Source organism: Podarcis raffonei, chromosome 13, assembly GCF_027172205.1.
Source record: "Podarcis raffonei isolate rPodRaf1 chromosome 13, rPodRaf1.pri, whole genome shotgun sequence".
NCBI lineage: Eukaryota > Metazoa > Chordata > Lepidosauria > Squamata > Lacertidae > Podarcis > Podarcis raffonei.
The window spans coordinates 26463308-26484987 of NC_070614.1; the positions used below are offsets into that span (position 1 = coordinate 26463308).

At 48.2% G+C, this 21680-nt stretch overlaps 1 protein-coding gene across 1 annotated transcript in view; it reads right to left on the reverse strand.

Moving 5' to 3' along the window:
• RARA (retinoic acid receptor alpha) overlaps positions 1-19897 on the reverse strand; it is a 184947-nt gene extending 165050 nt beyond the window's left edge. The window contains exons 1-2 of the mRNA XM_053363878.1: positions 19771-19897; positions 19530-19602 (exon numbers count right to left, since the gene is read on the reverse strand). The gene's annotated coding sequence lies outside the window, so the exon portion shown is untranslated. The remainder of the gene's footprint in view (positions 1-19529; positions 19603-19770) is intronic.
• Positions 19898-21680: the final 1783 nt, after the last annotated feature.

Genomic DNA, 21680 nt, shown 5'->3' on the forward strand with positions numbered 1-21680 from the left:
CCTTTCTCCTAAACTCAACCATGTAGGCTATGAATACTTAACTGCACTCTCCACATGCTCAGAGGCCCTTCTTTCCCCTTACAGTTATTCCTCATACCCTGGGGGTAACCCCCTGACACTCACAAAAGTTCCCCGACTCTGCTCCCTCTCAAATTAAGGGCTGGGATCACATTCTGGGCTGACACAATTAGCCCAGAATATAGTAGTGATCCCCCCTTAGAGAGCTGAAATTATCTGATTGGCCGCAGCAGCTCATCCTCTTCTAGCTTCCTGATGGGAACTTGAGACCAACCCAAAGCTAGCAGGGGAGGCTCCTTGGAGGGGGTACAGGACTGCATCAGCCCCTGAACGTTATCTGTCAAGTCTCCTGCAGCCAGCCAGCCAGGGAACACAGCCTGCCGACTTCCGCCAGCAACTGGCAACTCCTGGTTCCATCTGGAGTCCAAACACAATTCAACCAGCTGGAATAGATTTGCAGGGACAAGGAGTGAACACAAAAGTGAGTGGGGGGGAGGGGAGCCTCAGTAGTCCTCCCCGCCCACCCGCTGCCCCTTTTGCAGCATGGGGGCCCGTGGCCCAGCTGGGAGCAATATGGGGAGGGATACCGACCTGCTCCTGCTACCGTCCTGCGAAGTCATGAGTGACGGCTCTAAAAGCAGCCACCCATCAGATTTGGCTGCAGCAGGAGAAGTTGGTAGTTTGAAAGCACTCGCATCCTTCTAAACACTCCCTGTTCCTATCCTATGGGCCTGCCCTGATCCCCCACACCCCAAATCTGGGTACAGTGGTACCTCGGGTTACATACACTTCAGGTTACAGACTCTGCTAACCCAGAAATAATACCTCGGGTTAGGAACTTTGCTTCAGGATGAGAACAGAAATCATGCGGCAGCAGGAGGCCCCATTAGCTAAAGTGGTGCTTCAGGTTAAGAGCGGACCTCCGGAACGAATTAAGTACGTAACCAGAGGTACCACAGTATATCGCAATATTGCAGGAAGGAAAGAAGCACACATTGCTTTAGCACACATACAAGTACCACCGCAGCCCCAGGAACCGACTCCTCACTGGAGAACGGCAAGGGGTGGGAGCTAGATTCTCCTTTGTTGAAGGGGGTTACTCGGGGTCCCCATCCCCCACCGCCGCTCCTCCAGCAGCAGCACAAGCCCAGCCGTGTGGAAAACGCTTGCTGTCAGAAGAAATCTGGGCCAAGCCGGTGACATCGCCACGTGCAGCTTATGTAAGGGGAGGGCAGGGGAGGACAGGATGGAGAGGAAGAGGCTGGCACAGGCGCGGAGAAACGAGGGGACACTCTTGGAAACTGCGAGGTGGTTTGTTGGGGGGGGGGAAACGCGGGGATTCCTCCCCCACGAGGCAGATGGGCCAGAGCTCTTCACGGCACCCGAAACAACCCCCGCCACGTTCTGCGTTCACACGGAACACGATGAGGCTGGGCGCAGGTTGGCGTGACGCAGATGCCATCACGGCGGCTGGAGTTGGGAGCCCGGGTCCAGATAAGGGATCTGTGGAGGCTGAAGGGAGATCAGAGAAAGAGAGAGAGACTGAGATAAGCCACGGTTAGAGGTAGAAAGGAAAGCATTGCTGCGTCTGGCCTAGCAACCCAGAAGGACAGTGGGCCACAGCTGTCTTGTGGGGGCACAGCGAGGGCCGTTCCAAGGGAAACAGGGTACCATAGCTTGCTGTTTATAAACTACTGTGAAACAGAGGCAGCACCATGTTTCTCTGTCCAGGTGAGTAGCCACCATTAGAGGGGGACAGAGGACCATGATCACCGTGGGGGTCTACCAACCAGTTGTAGAGGGGAAGGGAGAGGCACAACTTCAGTGTTGCCTAGCAACAGCTAGAGGGCTCTCCGGACAGATAGCGTTGTTTTTGCTAGGCTGAAGCCCCAGAAGTGGGCAGGGAGTCACAGTTCTGCATGATGTAGCCCAGAGGTACTCGGATTTGGGGGCAACTGTGCCACAAATCAAACCCAGAATACGGAATATTGGCAGTCCAGTGTACAATACAGCACATTGGCAGCTTCTCTGTGGTTGCGCTTGATTCTTGCCCACTTAATCGAGGACCAAACAGCCCAGAAGAGGCAGGCTGAAGTTCAGGCTCGTATGCTCCTCAATCCTTGCCAGAGGCAACAGTGTGCCTTGCAAACATCACAAGACAGGAGTGGAACAGCAGGACTCCTAGCCCTGACTTCGGTCTAGTACAACAGCCAAACGTTCTCGTTTCCCAGTGCTTTCCCACACAAAGTACTCCTTGCTATTTGACATGTGCTGCTCACTGAGGGCGCTTTCTAATGATCCTTTGAATCAATCGGTCCTACAATTGAGCTGTTTGAAGTCTCTTAAGATCATTTCCATAACATATATTCAATTCACTGTGATGATACCATTCCAAACACTCATGGCCTTCCCCCAGAGAATTCTGGGAGTTGCAGTTCGCCAAGGGTGCTGAGCGGGGCGGGGGGTTTGCAGCTGGAACTCAGTTCCGGCACCTCTCAGGTGGGCGCCATTGCCATCCTAAGAGAACAAGGGAGGCATTCTCAGGGAACTCTGGAAATTTTAGCTCTGGGAAGGGAGAATAGGGACCTCCTAACAACTCTCAACACCCTTAATGAACTACAGGTCCCAGAATTCTTTGGGACTGTTTAGAGTGGTCTCATAGCGCTTTTAATATATGGCGTGAATGTGGCCTGTCCGTCTCTATCACTGTGGTTTGGATATTGGTCCAGATATCCATCAATTTCACCACAGGAACACACACATGACACCCCAATTGCCCAAGCACCGCTCCCCCACTTAGGCTTGTGCCTCATAGACCAAACCAGCCAGCCCCCATTTCTCTCTTGATTCATACACAAATTTGTGGGGCAAGGCAGGGTGTCTTTTCTCCACAGCCTCCTCCCCCTCCCATCTGCAACCCCAGCCCCCAACATATTCCCCCTCCAGGGAACAGTTGTTTATGAGCTTCTGGTGAGGGAATTGATTAACGGTTCCCGTGGGAAGGGGGGAGTGGGGTGGGAGGGCTTTGCCGCCGGCGGGAGTGAATCAATTTGCGCCATCGATTTTTCACGCACTGCGGCAGAAACGGGAGCTGAGGGGATGGCGGGAAGATGAATTCCCCTGCGGTCAGCCAGCTTGCACCAGGCTTGGCCACAAAGAGAACCCCCTACACAACACACACCCTTCCACCATATACACACTAGGTCTGTGAATGTATCAGATATTCTAGGTCCCTCCCCACCGCTGCCACAATTTGGAGGGCTTTGGTGGGCTATGCTGATGGAGAGGGTCTGTATGAAATACTAATGGGGAAATTTTGAAGCGGGGGTGGAGGGGAAGGACTGGGTAAATTAAAACTAAATGCCAACATTGCTGGAGCTCTGAGGAGAATGGGGTAGACACGGTAATAACTGCAAGGCAAGGTTGTAGAGTGTTATCATCAACTAGAACAGGATCTAAAGTTCAGAAGAGGAGGCTAGGACTAGGGGCAGGTCTAGGTACCTAGGCCCACCTACTTGAGGTTCAGTTTAATTCATTAATTAATTTTAAATTTACAGCCTGCTATGTCCCAAGAGCTTGGGTTTTGGAGCGAGCGAGCCTGACTGAAAAAAGACTTGGAGGAATTTCCTAGGCCCCCTCAGGCCCTGTCTAGACATAGGAAGGTGGCAGGAGTATTGGAGGGGTCTGAACTTGAATGTTGTTGTTGTTGTTGTTGTTGCTGCTGCTGCTGCTGCAATCAGTGTTGGGAATTATTGGGGGGGGGGGAGTGAAGACATTCCTAATTTGGAACAAATACATGGATCGGTGAATTGAGGACAGAGGCAGATGGAGCGAGGGAAAGTGGACATGAGGCAGTGTGCTGTAATAATAACGGGTAAGTCAGATGGAACTGAGAATCTGCACTATAAAACAAACAAACCCCCAAACCCCACCCTCCTCTGCTATGGATCCTCAGGATCGCCTTGCACACAGACCGCTACTTCCGAGCCACTCTCCCACTTTTCTTTAAAATAGAAAATAACAATCCACCTCAAGGGGCACAGCAGCTGCAAGGAAAAGCAAGATGGGAGAACAAGATTGAAGAGCATTCCACAATAACAAAGACATGCTTTCCGTATATAGCAAGCTCTGGGGGTACAGCAATTGCGCAGAACAGGCCGAGGGACTGGCTGAAAGCAAAGTAGTGAAGACAGCATGGTAGGAAGGCGTAGGGACTGGGGTGGGGTGAGGGCCAAGTGCAGCTCTCTAGGCCTCTTTACCTGGGCCACATTCCTCACCAGCCCTGCTTTGCAACCCCCTTGAGAGTTTTGTTTCTTTGGATTCTGATAATACTTCTCACTTGCAGGGACGGAGGATAGAGAGGGGTGTGTGAATGAATTAACGTTGGTTGCGCCACCCATTTTTGCTTCTGGCACTGGGCATGTGGCCCCTGAAAAGCTACCTTGAAATGAATGCGGCCCTGGTATTCTCCACACCCGCAATATAGTCCGGAAATGCGAACAAATTGAAGGAGAGCCGCACAGGGTCAGAAACTTGGCTGCAGTAGTAGTAACTCAGAGGATGGCACTAATTCATGGCTCCATTTTGTTTTCTTATACATAAGCTGCCCTGGTTATTACTTATTTATTTAAAATATTTACACCTCACCTTTCCACTAGTTCTCCCCAAAAGGCAGTTCAAAATAAACAACAGCTAACCCAAATATATATTTGAAAAAGAACCATTGAAGTCTAACGCAAGTCTAGCAGCAGAGTAAAAAAAAAAAAAAGCAGGATGTCAAATTTTACATTTATTTATTATCCCATTCATACCCCTACCCTTCCTCCAATTAGCCCAAGGTGGCATATATGGTTCTTCCCTTCCTCATCTTATCCACACAACAACCCTGTGAGGTAGGGTTGGGCTGAGAAAAAGTGACTGGCCCAAGGTCACCCAGTGAGCTTCATGGCTAAGGGAGGATTTGAACCCTGATCTTCCAGGTCGTAGTCCAGCATTCTTAACCACTACATACCAGAATGGCTATCAAAGGCTTGAGAGAATAAAACAGATTTGATCTGGCACCTAAAAGAGAAAAGAATAAGCCGCAGGCAAATGTCTCTTGAGAAGGTGTTCCACAATCAAGAAGGTGTTCCACCATCTACATCAGGACCTCTAATGACCAGATCCAAGATAGAAGATGGTCCTTCAGGTACCCTTGTCCTACTCTGTTTTGGATTACCATTTTCCAGTTTGCACCCGTAACCATGCTGATTGCTAAGTTAGGGTAATTACGTAGTGACAAAATATATTCAGTCTATCTAACCACCCCAAGTTTGACCACCAGATGCTGAACCAGCTGATGTTTCTGAAATCATGTATAAAACCTTCTGGTAATGTGGCCTGGCCCTTTCCAGTGTGTACAATTGTAGCAAGATTCCCCCTCTACTCCCAAGTAGTGTTGTTTTTAGGATGGCTTGATGTGAGTTGGAACTATCAGGTTATGACAACACCAGAAAACCTGTCCTTTTGGGTCAACATTGCATTTGGAAACAAGTGGAACGAGAAAAACCATTGGTTCGCGTAATCCAGTGGCGTCTACTTTTTGCAGTGGTCTCAGCGAAAGGGGATTTTAAGAAATCCCTGCTACCCAAGATCCTTGTTTGACGAGAGATGCCAGGGGCTAAACCTGGATTCTTGTGCATTGAAACTATGTGCTCTGCCACTGAGTTTCCCCACCCACTGACCCCTTAAACCGGGAAGTGAGATGGAAAAATGTTCTTTAATCTCCCCCCTCCACCAGAGAATGCTACAGTTTGCTTCCCTTTCTCCCAGCACTGTTAAAGATGCTTTGGTTCTGAACAATCGTTTCCCCATCTTGCCACTGTACTTTCAGGTTCGACTTCCTTCGCCAGCCCTCAGTACCCGGCCTACTCAGTGTATAGCTGTTATTCCAAAGAAAAAGGCTGCTATCTATGGAATCTATAGATTTATCTACCTACCTGTAAGGTAGAGTGGTGGTTGTTGCCCAATTGTACAGAAGCAGGTAGAGAGGCCAGAAGTAGGCCGGAGCCATAGTCAACTTATTCCAGTTCTTTTCCCCATCCCATTCCTTCCTGCTGAGTTTCACAGGGGGTAACCCTGATGCTTAAAAGCTGCCAAGCAGTGCCACCCCCTGGACTAGATGTAAGCAAGAACATCAGGAAGGAAGAGGGCGTCTGGGGCGGACCGAGGGTGGTGAGGAAAGGCCCCCTTCGCCCTAACTCGTGGCCACTGTCAACACACCTCAGGAACATCGTCTCACTAAGGATGTCTTGGAGGAAAGGAAGTGTGTGTTCAGCGCTCCCCACCCCAGTCCACTGTCTCCCTCCCCCCCCCACCTCTATTTTCACCCCACAAGAGGCACTGCGCTGCCCGGGGACTCCCCAGGGCAGAGCCAGTCTCCATAGCAACGAGATGGAGGATTGGAGGATGTGCCAAGCAGCTGGCACACAAGCCATGCTCCCTGAAGAGGCCAGAATCCTGATCTGAACCTGGCGCGCATTTCCCTCCCTCCGTGGCCGCCTCTTATGCTGCCGAGCACGTACCACACACACACTAGGGACCGTAGACTATAAATAGCCACTGGGGGGGGTGTTATCTGCTTAGTCGTGGAGGGTGTGGAGGGAACGCGCGCAGCTCATCTGGGGAGGGAGGAAGCAGCCAGGACTCCTCCTGGGTTCTCCCGGCAGCTCTGGGAGAGAAGCGGAATAATGGGTTACAGCGAAGCATGCAGGAGCTGGGATTTGGGAGTGCTCTGGAGTAGGTGGAATCGGTAAGAGCAAAGGACTCTGGGAGCAAAGTCACCTTTGGGACCTTTGGAAATACCTGTCCAGGGGGACAGAGCGGAGGATTCTGGGGGCATTACTTCTGCTTCCCCCGAGGATGTGGAGTTGTAGAAACAGATCTGGAAAACTGGAACTTCATGATCCTGGGGGAATATAAACGGAGGGGGCTTTTCCCGAATCCGCTGGAAAGCAAATGTGATCTATTGGGCTAGAGCAAGGGCTGGCTTTTTTGGCGGGGTGGGGAGCAAGTGACTCAAGGCAAACTATTCTGAAAACCCAGGAAATTTGGGGGACTTCTGATGGGTAAAAGAGAAAGCCTCACATTCCTGGAAAGAGGGGCTATACCGGATTGTCATATTTGAAAAAAGGGCTCCCCCCTCCTCCGCCTGGACAGCCATTAGTTAATCCTTGGCTAGGAAATCTCCCCAGTGCCCCCGCTCCAATCAGGCTCCAAGCCACAACCTTTGCTTATTGCCAAGTTGGCGAAAGGTCAGCGAGACATCAGCTGTTTGCCAGCGGGAAGGGGCGGGGTGGCCCTGGTACATGAAGCAAGGGAAGCCAGGCCTGGGTTTCAGTCCACTATGACCTGAGGAGGCCATGGAACCCCAAACAACACTCTCAAGATGCATAGCAATGGTACCCCAGATCAGATGCCAGCTCAGGGGGCTTGAGGGAAAAGCTGAGGGGGTGAGGAGGTGTGCTCTTTAAGAATTGGACATCGCACCGCATGTTGGTTGGTAGGTGCTGGATGTGTCCAGCACACTCTGCGCTCTCACCCATGTCCACACCCAGGGTGTCTACCCCAAAACAGTTCTCTCTTATACTGAGTAATGGCGACACCCAGTGGCAACTCTGCTTTATCACAGCACCAACCCACTTTCTCCCACAGCTTCAGATATTGCTGTCTCTCAGTACAGCCCTTTCGTTTTTATGTTCTTTTATTACTAGGTTTAATGTGCCGGGGCTAAATCCCGCTATCAAGCTCAATTCCCTAAAATCAGCAAGTCAACTCTAGCTTCCCACAATGTCCAAGTGGCTGATGTTCCGAGTCAACACTCTATATATGCTCAGAGACAACTCTTTTGCGTATTTCTAGCTTAATAGAGACAGCCTCGGTTAACAAGGCTTACAATTTTGAAGCCCAACATATGGATAGACCTTACTTCCCCAGTCAGTTCACTAGAAAGGCCCGGGAATAATTAAGCCATGATTTGATTAATCTTCCAGCTACACAAGCAAACAGAGGTAGTAGACAACTACGGTATATTCCTCTGGGTCTTGGAGGAGAAATAAATAACCTGTGTATTTATGCGCAACAAAAGAAGACACCTCGGAAATCATCTCTAGTAGGCCGTAGGAGAGCTCCTGCTCCAGAAGAACCAATGCAAAATGTTTTGTGAAATTTCCCAAGTAACACCACTGAAATGAATGTAGTGCGTGTGCATGTGTGTATGCAGGGGGAACCAGGAGTTGACTTTGGCGTGAAAAGACTGAGCACTCTACTCCGTCCCGATATTCAGAACAAGTCAATGGGCTCAGAATGTGTTGTTTCTAAATGGATTTATTCTCCAACAAGCACTAGTTGGTGGATCTTGGTGCTCTAGTAAAAAAATAGTAGACCCTACAAGCCTGAAGTCTTCCCACCTCTGGGTGAAGGCCAATTAAATGATATAAAAGAGACTGATGATCAAGAGAAAGCCTGTTTCTTGCAAAGCCTCAGAGGCAAATTGCTATGTTTCTTTGCCACTACAGTTCCCAGGATGCTTTGAGGGAAGCCATGAACTTTAAATGTATGGTATGGAGGTGACCTGAACGCAGGAGAGGAGAGGTGCTTTCCACGGCAGCCTCTTTGTTCCTCAACTCTGTACTTATTGCCCGACCCACCTTCCTACACCAGCTGCCCAGCACCCATTCCACATAAGAAGGGATGCTTCTCTTGCAAACTACTGGAACTCCCTGCTGCAGGAAGCAGTGGTGCCTGGGCTCAGAAACAGCGCAGGGCCTCGCCTTGCAAGTATCCAAACCCAATTTCCTCTCCTTTGAATTTTCGGCACTTAAAGGTAGACTCTATAGCATTCTATAACCAAGTAGTCAGGGAAAGCCTCCCCCCTTTAAGATAGGTCTGCACACAAAACATACATTTCCTTCCGTACTATGCCTCCCACCATTCCCCACTCTCTCTGTCAATTTCTGGCCTTAAAAGCCAACATAGTATTTTCTCAGCTGTCAGATCTGATTAGCTCACACAGACATTCAATTGGTCGGCTTAAACCACAGGGACACAGAAGCGGGCAGCCGAGCAGGATGGGGGGGGGGGAGGACAGGATAACTGGCATCTCATCCCTCCCCTCCCCACTTCACATTCTTTCTTTCTATCACAAGAAGACGCAGAGCTTTGACCTTCCAAGGAAGGGAGTTTGGCACCCAAGAGGACACCCTCTACGCAGCCTCCACTTAGCACTAGTGGCGAGAGGAGGATTGCCCCACATCAAGGAAGGAGGGGGGGTGGAAAGAGCCAAGACTTTGCAAGCCCTTTCCCCTCCAAGACACTCTCAGGCACAGAAAAGAGGGGAAAGTGGGTCATGGAAGGGGGAAAGGAGAGCTGCAAAAATAAAAAAGGGCCACCACCCAGCTCCCATTAGCTTAGCCCCACTCCCTTCCCTGCTTTGGACCACTCTTTGAGATCTGATCATCAGCAGTGGCTGCTGCTGTTTGGGGATGTTGGGGCAGAAGGCAGGGAGACAGACAGGCCAGAGAGCCAGAGCCAATAGCAACACAGAGCCTGAGCTAATGAGAACAAGACACAAACAATTCTACTTTTCGTCCCCATCCTCATCTTCCTGCCTGTTGAGTTCCACAGGAGTGAAACCAAGACTAAGGAGGGGGGGAGCTGGCAGCCAGGACCACCTTTTGGACTGGTTGGAAGTAAGGAGATAGGTGGGCTTGGAGGAATCAAGCGAGAGGTGGGTGGGGCAGGGCCCCCTTTGCCTCAACAAATCAGCCCCCGCTGCAGCCGTACACACCCCTTCGTTGCTACAGCATCGCCTAGCAAGTTTCATGCCTGAATAAGCCACGGAAGAGCATGGACTGCAGCTGGGATTTTCCTCGCTGCCTCAGACAGAACGCCTTTTCAACGGAGCCTGGTCAGGCACGCTCAAGCTGAGGGTTACAGCCAGAACCAGGATTCAGTTCTGAAACGTGTGAAATCGTGAGCACACAACTTCAGGGTGTGGCCCCAACAGGAACCTCAGCTTATTCCACTCAGGGCACACATACCACCATGGCTGAGGCCACTGAAGCACAGCTGGAGGTTACTGGAGAAGGGTTTCAAGACAGAAGACTCTCTTTCACAATCAACTTTGTCTTACTTTCTGGCAGAAACTATTGCTAATGCTTTATTGACTTGCTTTTCTCAGCGATGGGCAGCGCAACAGAAAAAGATTCATTCCGTTTTGAAAACCAGCAGCAGCAGAAAGCTCCATTAAGAGTTTCAACTATAGAGTTCAGATGTTCTGGACTACAACTCCCATCCCTCTCAGTCAGCTCAGGCTGCTGGGATCCATAATCCAAAAAAAAAAGCTGGAGGGGACCAGGGTGGGTAATAAGCCTTTCTGGGGAATATGCTCGTGAAACCACACAGCCCACACTCCATGCAACACAACCAGATAGTAATACACACACATACCGATTGTGAGCTGGCATGCAGCCATCCTTCCGTCTTCCTGATGCCGAAGGGAGGAACATCCCTGGGGCTCCTGCAGAGTCCAGAGCCCTCAGAGGTGTCTTCCTCTTCAGAGCTGGGAAGACTGAAAGATGGACGCCCACTCTGCCAGCTCAGAAACTAGTACCTTGTGTTTAACAGAGGTGGACCCCAGTGATGATTGGGAGCGGCAATGTGGGAGAGACCATCTCTGAGTTGGCCACTGCTGGTGAAACAGGTGCAGGGGGGATAGGGGTGGCCCACAAGCCTTCAGTATGCCGGCTCTGTCCTATGGAAACAGGAATATACACAAGAGCTCAGAGTCTGGGGAACCTGCTGACATGGCGCCTGGTACCTGTGTACTTCCTATCAGCAGCGCTGAGGGCTTTCACTTTGGGTCAGCTTTCAGCACTGGTGGATGGCACAGAGGCAGAAGTGGGCAGATTGCCCTTGTACAACAGTAAGCTAGTTGCTGCACACAGTCACACACTTCCCTCTGTCCAAGCAAGCAAGATACATTTTGGTTGTTCCAGGACATATTCCAGCTAGGCAAAAGCACTCAGGAAAGGTGGGAAGGAGGGCTAGCAAGAGGGTAGTTCTGGGGAGAGTCCCAAGGGGACCCCAAACATATGACAGGACATGTCAGGGGAAGCGGTGGATAGATTTTAATTCACTTAGGGCAGAATAAACACACACACACACTGAGGGTAACCCTGGCTGCATTCTGTGCCCAATGGCAGCACAAGGCCAATGTACAATTGGCCAACTGCATCAGGCCAACGTCATTTCTTTTCCGTATTTTTTGCTCTATAAGACTCACTTTTTCCCTCCTAAAAAGTAAGGGGAAATGTGAGTGCGTCTTATTGAGCGAATGCAGGCTGCGCAGCTATCCCAGAAGCCAGAGCAGCAAGAGGGATTGCTGCTTTCGCTGCACAGCGATCCCTCTTGTTGTTCTGGCTTCTGAGATTCAAAATATTTTTTTTCTTGTTTTCCTCCTCCAAAAACTAGGTGCGTCTTATGGTCTGGTGTGTCTTATAGAGCGAAAAATATGGTATTTATTTATTTCGTAAGCCTACCCTCTGCCAAAAGGTCCCCAGGACAGGTTACAAAAAAACAACAACTCCACCCCCAATTAAAACAAGTTCAAATTATATTGAAATCAAAGAATGAAACTACAAAACAAAGCAATAACCAAAACAAACAAAACAGTAGCAGAGAACAGCAATGCAAGAGGAGGAAATGTGGCCACTCAGTCTAAGGCCTTGCTAAAAGAGGTCAAGTTATCCTAACCTGATTGCTTTGCACTGGCTTGCACACCTGTCTACTGGAGTTTTAAGGAAGGTGGTGTAAAATTAATGTGCACGTTGACATGCGAAGGAGAGGTGTTTGGATGGTTGACAATGGTTTGGAGTTAAAAAATAATAATCACTGTGGCTGTCTCCCTGCATGTTCTTGGTGTAGGCCAAGGTGGAAAGCAATAGGCTTCAAAGGGGTTCTTGAACTCAGATCTTAGAGGAAGATGTCCCCTACCATAAATCCCACAAATGACTGCAGGTTTGGGGGGGCAGTCAAAGACCCCCTTATTTGGCAAGTGCAGTGGATCCCTGGGACTGCGGGAGCTGCTAAATAACATAAAACATGTACAAAAAGCCCTGCAGAGTCAGGTCAAAGGCCTCTCTAGTCCAGCGTCCTGTTCTCACAGTGACCCACTAGATGCCTATAGGAGGCTCTCACGCACAACCTAACTGCAACTACGCTTTCCTAGCAATTGGCATTCAGAGATATGCTGCCTCTGAAAGTGGAGATAGGACCAAGCCATCATCGCTAGTAGCCAATGAGAGCCTTGCCATCCAGGAACTCGGTCCAATCCCCTTTTAAACCCATCCAATTTACATCATCCCGTAGGAGCGAATGCCGTGGTTTTAAGTTTGCACAGTGGGGGAAAAGAAGTACTTTCCTTTGTCTTTTCTGAGTCTTCCAACAGGTGGTTACGGATGCAATAAAAGTTGAATTCTCTGAATTCTTCATCAGCCAATTAGTTCAACACTCATGCGATGTTCCAGTGTATTTTTCATTCTCAAGTATATTATATCTATTCGAAAAAAGATTGGTTAATGAAGAAATTACATATCTTTCTACTTATGAGTGTTGAACTAATTGGCAGATGAAGAAGTCAACGAAACAGTGGTTGTTATCTGGAAACACTGTTCAGCAGATTTCAGAGTTGGACATCAGAACTGGACATTTGCGGATTATACAAAGCTTCACAGCTTGTTCTCTGCTGGGTAAAGTCTGGCACCGTGATTCATTTAAGGATTTTCAGAGACTTCAGTTTGTTAGTTTTGATGTTTTGAATTATTCCATAAAGTTTTTCATATTGTAATTGTTTCTGGCCATCGTGTTGCTTTTGATATTGCTGACTCATATTTTGCAACACAGGGGTTTGTTTAAATTACAGCTCAAGGCAGCCCTATTCAGAATCTCCAATGGTTAGGGATGATGTGAGTTGTAGTCCACAACATGTGGACAGCAACAGGTCCGCTGCCTCTATGAGAACAGCTGCCCTTCCAGGCTCCCCACTCTCAGCCATCCCTATCGCTCATGTTTTCTCTATATTCCACTGACAAAAGCAGCCGGGCCTCTTTGCTTTCCCCCATCTTCATGACCCAGATTTGCCGCTAGCAGCTTGTGGCTTCGCAGGATGATGATGACAACACGGAGGAGGAGTAAGAGAGGAAGCTTCTGCCGCTGTCAGCAGAGGGATAAATAAATACACAGGAGCACCCTCCCAGCCCGCTGGGGCAGGACACAGACACCATCGCACTGTCAAGGGAGAATTCTACGTAGCACGAAAAGCTTGCAAACACACACAGACTTAGCTTTTGCCCATTAATAGCCATTTACACGAGCCACTGGACCTTGTGTTGTTGTTGTTGTTGTCGTCGTCATTATTTACCTGCCTTTCACTTTAAAGTCCAAAGGAAAGTTACAACAATTTAAACATAATATTCAAAACAGTGTAAAGCAACTTTACAATCACATAAATAAGGTAGGCTCCAAAAATATACACTTCAAGGGTCAAAAAGCCAGGGTAAAAGAGGTGCATCTTCAGCACTTGCCAAAAGCTGCACAGTGAAGGTGCCAGACACACTTATGTGGAGAGGAAGTCCCACAATTAAAGAGGCTGCCACAGAGAATGCCATAGATTTCATAGGCCACTGGGCAACACCTATCCACAAAACAACAGTTTGGAGCTGGCTGTAGCTAGTCCACTTTGCAAAGGTGGAGGGACTGGGGGGGGGAAGGCGCACAGGTAAGGCCCTTCATGCGCACATGCAGCTGTTAGAATTCCTGCTCCATGATTGCAGTCATGGGATTGTTGTCCATCACATGACGGTATATGTTTTGACTCCACAAAGTGGGAAGTGACAAAGACAGAATGTTTGTGTTACTGTGTTCTGTGAAGTGGGACTATTGTCCTTTGTTCTTTTTCTCTTTGCTGCCTGATGATAGAGAGAGAGGGAGCCATGTTGCAGTGCTCCGTGTGTGTTTATACGTAAATAAAGTAGATTAGCCAAAATGCTGAGTTGCTGAGGTCTGTCACATAAGCTGTGAAGACTCTGTGGATCCCTAAGTGTGCCGATGTCTGTTGGCATCGGTCGCTGTGATGTTCGGGCTGAAGAAAGCTTTTGAAGCTCCAGAACAATCGACCAGGGGGGAGAGAACATGCCAGTCAGGCATGTGTCTCTACCAGGGTCCTACTCGAGTGTAGGATGAGCTCCTGACAGCAGCAACCACCACAATACAGAGATGCTGGGAAGTGGACTTGCTGTTTGTGTAAGCTGATGAAACCACAGGTCATTTGGCAGAATGAAGAAACAGGGTCAAAAGAGGCCACCACTCGCAGTTCTGGCTTTCTGTAGAGTCCCTTCACAAACACACAGACAACTGTGATTAGTCAAGCATCAAATACTTAAAAATAAAAAAACCTATATCCTGCCTCCTTTCCAAGACGGCTGGCAAGTCAAAGCACCAAAGACAATTTTTCAAATGTGAAGCAATTTACAAGTGACACCCAGTTATATATTAAAAAGCACCTCAAAATCATCCACACTAATAATTCAAACACAACCAAGCACACACACACACAAAATAATAATTGAAAGGTCTTTTCCAGCAAACATGTCTTCACCAGCCACCCAAAACCACATAGTGACGAAGGCCGACACACCTTGCTTGGCAAGGCAAAGCTATGAGAAATCCAGTGATTTTTCATGTAGAAGTGAATCAGTGCGCTTCCAGGTTGCTACTACTTTGGGGGTCGGATTCCAGCAAATCTGGGTTGAGCAATTAAAGCTGATTTGGCATCCTTGCGCAACAAGCCCACTCTCACTCCCCCGCAAAGAAATCTCTAACCTTTCTTTTTCTGCAATATGTCAAGTGATGGGAAAACTGCACTGGAAAGTGTGAGATAACAATTGCTTAACCGCCCCGGAGGTTCAATAAATAGCCAATGTTGTCTAGCCTTCCCGCAAACTTTATGCAAACGAACCGGGTTGACTGCTCGATAAACAGATTGCCTAGAAGTGACCTATGATTAAAGAGTGGAAGTTGGAGACGCTCTGATTTGTAGGTTCTCCCCACCTCTCTAAGAAGCCATTACCATCTCCCCCATCCCCACAACCAAGACACCAAATACAATAGAAGCAGGAGGTAAGAAGAAGATGGAGGCTTTTGATCATAACAATTTAGGGGAAAGACATGCACCAGATGTTCTGATCAGAACCACAAGCTCATGTCACTATTTCAGGTTTATCTACACATCACACAGGCAGAGATCATAACATAGACTTCAGCAGACGTTGCAAAAAAAATATGGAAAGAGAAGATAGGTGAAGCCAAGAGCCAACTCTCAATATCACCATTCAACCAACACCCCCCACCCCAAACAGCTGAAGTTTTTCAGTAATGTATTCTCAGCTATTGACTTTCTTCCTTCCCCCCAAAAAACTATCTGCCCTTAACATCTTGGCTTCAGAGACATGATGTTCCTGAACATGGAATCTCCATTTAGCTGCCATAGCAAATAGCCACTGATACAATTTTAAATTATCCTTTAGAAAGGGTATCTTAAGCAGGGCCTTCACCATCTCTCATGGTAGTTGTTGATAAGAATATATGTTACAGAAAGAAAAACTTCACTTTAGCAATCCTGGGGGAGAAACAACAGCTTCATTGGGTGACCTTGAATTCTTGAATTACGAGGGAGAGAAAATTGATCCATTTACTATAATTTGCATACGCTTACCCAATAACACTGCTTTCTGTATAGCTCACAAACCTAGAAGTATAAAATACTATGGAAATACATAGCAAAATAACCATATCATAAAATTGCTCGCAGAATTTTTTAAAAATAAATAAATCCAGAAGAGAGAATAAAACCAGAAGGTCAAAGAAAATTCTACACAGCACATAAACAGTGGTTCAAAACAGTAAAATCATAGTTCATTGTCTTTGATTAAGTAAGACCTGGGAGAATAAAGGGGGGGGGGGAGTCTGGCACCAGAATGATCATAAAGAAGGCACCAGATATGCCTCTGTGGGCAGGAGCCAACATTCTGTGTTTTGATATTTTACATAACAGCAAACTACAAAATATTACAATCATGGACTTTGGTTTATAGTAGCTGTTATAAACCGCAAATGTCAGATGACATTTCCTAGAGAATGCAAGATCTGAATTGAAGAAGGATTCACATTACTACATTTCTGTGATATTTTCAAAGCCAGAGAAGAGGTGCCACCACGGAAAAGGCCCTTTCTCCCTTGTAGCCACCCATCTCACTTTACTTGCTGAAGGCACCCAGCGCAAGGCCTCTCTTTCTTTCTTTTTTCTCTCTCCCTCATATTCCATCTTGTTCTCCCTTTATATTATTTGCTGTTGCCTCTCCCTAACCCCAGAACTCCAAAAGTCCCAAAATATTTAGCCATTTCTATAGCAGCCTGGTCCCTTCTAGATGCATTAGAATACAATTTCCATCAACCCCAACCAGCACTACCAGAGAGTAACCCCTATGGTGTTCTTTTATTTTGCTGAAAGCCACCCGGTGTGTCTGGGGCAACCCAGATGGGTGGAATTAACAATAACAATAACAATAATTCTCTATAAGCTTTATTGACTCCTGGGGATTGTTTTGATTTTTCTTTCCTGCTAAGAAGACGGAAGACCCTAGTACAAATTTGTGAGTTTGTCTCAGAAACATCACAAATAAGACGGCGTAAGTTTTGGGGGGGTTGTATGTGGGGGGCAGAGTATGAAGCCAGGATGTGTGGGTGGAAATTGGAGTACACTGAGCACAAACCAGGCCATTGTATAAGTCAGCACTTCTTGCAGACGTTGTGTGTCTCGCCTCCCCATCTCACGAGGCTGAGTCATCTACACAAATCACTTTTATTGTGCAATGTGCTTAAGCACCTCTATCTTGAGTTGCCTTGCAAAATCCCTACAAAGATTGGGGCATAACTAATCGGGCATTTCGCAGATGAGGTAACTGGAGCCAAGCCATTTTGCTGCCTGAGGCAAAGGTAAAGGTGGCAGCACCACTCCCCCCCTACATATCTATATACAGTAGCCAACTCAACTAGCAGCTGAATCTTCTAACACTGGTGATGGGGAGCACCCCTAAGGGATGCAGGCTAGCTTAGCAGGGTGCGGCACAGCAGCGCTTTCCTACAATCCCTCAATGCTGCTCTCTGCCCCCACCACGTCTGCCACCTGAGCCAGCTACCTTATTCTGTCTAATGGCAGGGCTGGCCCTGACTGAGGCCAGCAGAGGGGACCTGCCCAATGGCATCAACAATCTATGATGAGAAATGGATTTGAACCCACACATCTGTTCAACACAGCCAAGAAAAATACACAGGCCCCCATCTGTACTACACATTTAAAGCAGCGTGATACAATTTTAAGCAGTCATGGATCTTCTCCAGCCCCCCCACCCCCCCAAAAAAAAAGAATATTGGGAACTGTAGTTTGTTAAGCTATCTGAAAGATGAAGGGAGACTGTTATTCCCCTGACAGAACAACAGTTTCCAAAGTGGTTTTAATAGCCAATCCCTCTTCCCAGGGAACTCTGGGAATTGTAGCTCCATGAGGGGAATAGGGGTCTCCTGACCATTCTCAGCTCCCTTAAGGTTCTCTGGGAGAAGATCCACAACTGTTTAAAATGGTATGATACTGTTTTAAAACATATAGGGCAAATGGGGCCTGAGCATAGCTGTCAACTTTTCCCTTTTCTTGCGAGGATTCCTATTCGGAATAAGGGAATTTCCCTTAAAAAAAGGAAAACGTTGACAGCTATGGGCCCGAGGGAGGCCTAAGCAGCTAAGGAGTTGATCACGGGAGCTTGATCAACAGCTACTAACTTGCCGTGTGGGACACTGGCCTCAAGCTCCCCATCTGAAATGGGGCAACTAATCTGTCACCCTACAGACACGGTTGAACTGCAATTCCCATCAACCCTGGCCATGCTAGCTAGGACTCATGGGACCTGTAGTTCAGCAACACCTAGAAGGCTACAGGCGAGCCACTCTTATGGTTTTTTTTTTTTAAATGGACATCTTTTCCAGTGTTTAGAAACTTGAGATATAAAAGCTTGGAGCTAAATGGCACCTTAAACCTGGGTTATGGAAGCAACAACAGAATGTCTAGGCACGCTTTTTATGGCAAGAATACAAAGCTGAAAATGAATGAACCAAAACAACAACAACAAACCTATGGTTACGTGAAACATACCCAATAAACACACAAGACGTAACCGGTTGTACTTTTGAATAAATAAGGTATACTATTCATTGTATCAAAATGTAGATTTCAACGGAAGTCTCATAAAGTTCAACGGAAAAAGCAGAAGACCCAGTGGATCAGTTCATTCTCTAGTCAGTTCATGCATAAGGTCCATAATATTACAGGATAGTGGATCTTATTGCATAGTAGTGGTTGCAATATTACATATGAGCCTGTTCTACTGATGAAGCCTAGGATGGCAAAACAAGGCTAATATTCCGGAAATCCTTGTCTTAGACTCTGCGAAAGGATTCTGTGGAACTATAACAACCCTTCATGTGGATTATTGACTCTATGAACAGACAGGTGGAATAGACACTTATACATGTATGGACCTTATGCATGAACTGACTAGAGAATGAACTGATCCACTGGGTCTTCTGCTTTTTTCGTTGAAATTTATGAGACTCCCGTTGAAATCTACAATTTGATACAATGAATAGTATACCTTACTTATTCAAAAGTACAGCCGGTTACATTATTGAAAATGAATGAACTGCAGCTAAAATATGTTCATTTTTCACACGGTCTAGTCCTTCCCCTGCCCACCCCCCTAATATTCTTAAGAGGGTCTCTTCTCCAGTCTTCACAGAGTAGCTGGAAGTGGGGAGGCAGAAAAAGGTCCCCCTTTCCTTCCATTCTGCAGTTTTAATCTGAAATTTTGGGTGCAGTACTGTGCCCAAAGCTCTGAAACTGCTTGCGCTAATGAAATTCCACGCCGCAAAATGTGTCTGAACAATGGGAGTTTCGAAGACTGATCTTGCCGTACCTCTCAAGCATGCACATGAGATTACTACCCCTGTCTGTTGCGAGACCCTGAGCTACCCCAAGACACCATGAATGGATGAGCGGCATTTGAACCCAGTTCTTAGGTCAACTCTCCACCATAACACCACCAGCCTGGACACTTGTTTTTCTCAGCACCAACCGTAGGACAAACTATAGGTGCTAAGCAAAGTTCTCAACACCAAACACACCTGAGGAGGGGAAACCCCAAAAACATTATCCCAACTAAACCGAGGATGATCTGGATTCCCTGCTGAAAGGGGATTCCATGGCTGAATTTAAAGGGGAGCACTTTGAGCGCTGAGGGAGGAGGAGGAGGAAGAGGAGAGGGAATTGGTGCAAAAGTGGAACAGTCACAGATTCAGCTACTCACCTCCCGTGCACAACTTTTAAGTGGGAAGAGGTCTCTGCATGGCCAGCATCTGCGGACTGGGGGGCTGTGGAAGCTAATATCAGACAAGAGGAGGAAAGGGGGGAAGCAAGGTTTAAAACATTTTTTTAAAAAATGGCAAAGCATTCTCTTTGTACCTTTAATGCAGCGAGGGATATATTCTTTTAGGGGGGGGCTGGCATGTGAGGGGAGCGAGAGACACAGAGCTGAGCTTTCTTTTTACCTTGTCCAGGTCCAGGGGGGCTGCCGAGGGAGCCGGGTCTCCTCAGGTCCTGGGGGAAGCCCTCCTTTGGTGGCGGGCAGGATTCCCCCTCCGTCTCGCTCAGCGCATGGACTGTCTGCACACGCTGCAAGGCGAAGTCCGCTCCCACTGGGTCCTAACACCCTCCTTCCCCCTCGCCCAGGCCCCTCTGCGCTCCCCACAGCAGCTGCGACGACCAGGCGGCGAAACGACGCCGCGCCGGGTTTGTTTGGAAACTTCCAATTCGGCGCCAAAGGTCGCTCGGGAAGAGACGCGGCGGGGCAGGGCGAGGGCGAGTCCAAAGTTCGCTGCCACAAGCCGGAGTCGGAAATCGATAGGAGGTGCTGCTGCAGCTGCAACCGATTTTGCAGGCTGGCTTAGGAGGCAAGCGGAGCAAGCGGCGTTTCCTCTGGGCGGGATCCACCTCGGAAGGGCCGCCGCCGCCGCCGCTCCGCGCATTATTCGCCCCTTGGAGCGAATCCGAAGGCTTACTTGCTTATTCAATTGCATGTGGACGCCGCCTTTCCTCCAGGGGGCTCGAGGCGGCGCACATAGTTCTTCTGCTCCTCATTTTACCCGCACGACAACCCCCGTGAAATAAGTTAGGCTGAGAGTTGAGTGGCCGCCCCCAAGGTCGCTTCATTGGCTGAGTGGGAATTTGAACGCAGGTCTCACAGGTGGAGTAACGGGGGGGGGGCGGAGCTCACACAAATTCGAAGCAAAGCACCATTTCAGCATTTATTGGTTGCCTCCAATGGTTTAAAAACGCTTTTTAAATGAAATTCATATTGGCATGATGGTTTATAATAAAAAACCCCCAAAACAATAATAATATATTTGTACCCTGCCCATCTGACTGGGTCGTCCTAGCCACTCTGGGCAGCTTCCAGCATATATAAAAACAGAATTAAACTTCCCTAAAACAGGGCTGCCTTCAGGTGTCTTCTAAAGGTTGTATAGTTACTTATCTCTTTGACATCTGATGGGAGGGCGCTCTATAGGGTGGGTGCCACCACCGAAAAGGCCCTCTGCCTGGTTTCCAGTAGCAGCAGTAGTAGTAAGAGTAATAATAAATTTAATTTAGCACTGTCAGTGGAAAGCTATTGCAAATGGGGCCCTGCCCCACCATTATAGTCCAATATGGCAAATGGGGCCCTGCCCCACCATTATAGTCCAATATGGCAAATGGGGCCCTGCCCCACCATTATAGTCCAATATGGCAAATGGGGCCCTGCCCCACCATTATAGTCCAATATGGCAAATGGGGCCCTGCCCCACCATTATAGTCCAATATGGCAAATGGGGCTCTGCCCCACCATTATAGTCCAATATGGCAAATGGGGCCCTGCCCCACCATTATAGTCCAATATGGGAAATGGGGCCCTGCCCCACCATTATAGTCCAATATGGCAAATGGGGCTCTGCCCCACCATTATAGTCCAATATGGCAAATGGGGCCCTGCCCCACCATTATAGTCCAATATGGCAAATGGGGCCCTGCCCCACCATTATAGTCCAATATGGCAAATGGGGCCCTGCCCCACCATTATAGTCCAATATGGCAAATGGGGCCCTGCCCCACCATTATAGTCCAATATGGCAAATGGGGCCCTGCCCCACCATTATAGTCCAATATGGCAAATGGGGCTCTGCCCCACCATTATAGTCCAATATGGCAAATGGGGCCCTGCCCCACCATTATAGTCCAATATGGGAAATGGGGCCCTGCCCCACCATTATAGTCCAATATGGCAAATGGGGCCCTGCCCCACCATTATAGTCCAATATGGGAAATGGGGCCCTGCCCCACCATTATAGTCCAATATGGCAAATGGGGCTCTGCCCCACCATTATAGTCCAATATGGCAAATGGGGCTCTGCCCCACCATTAT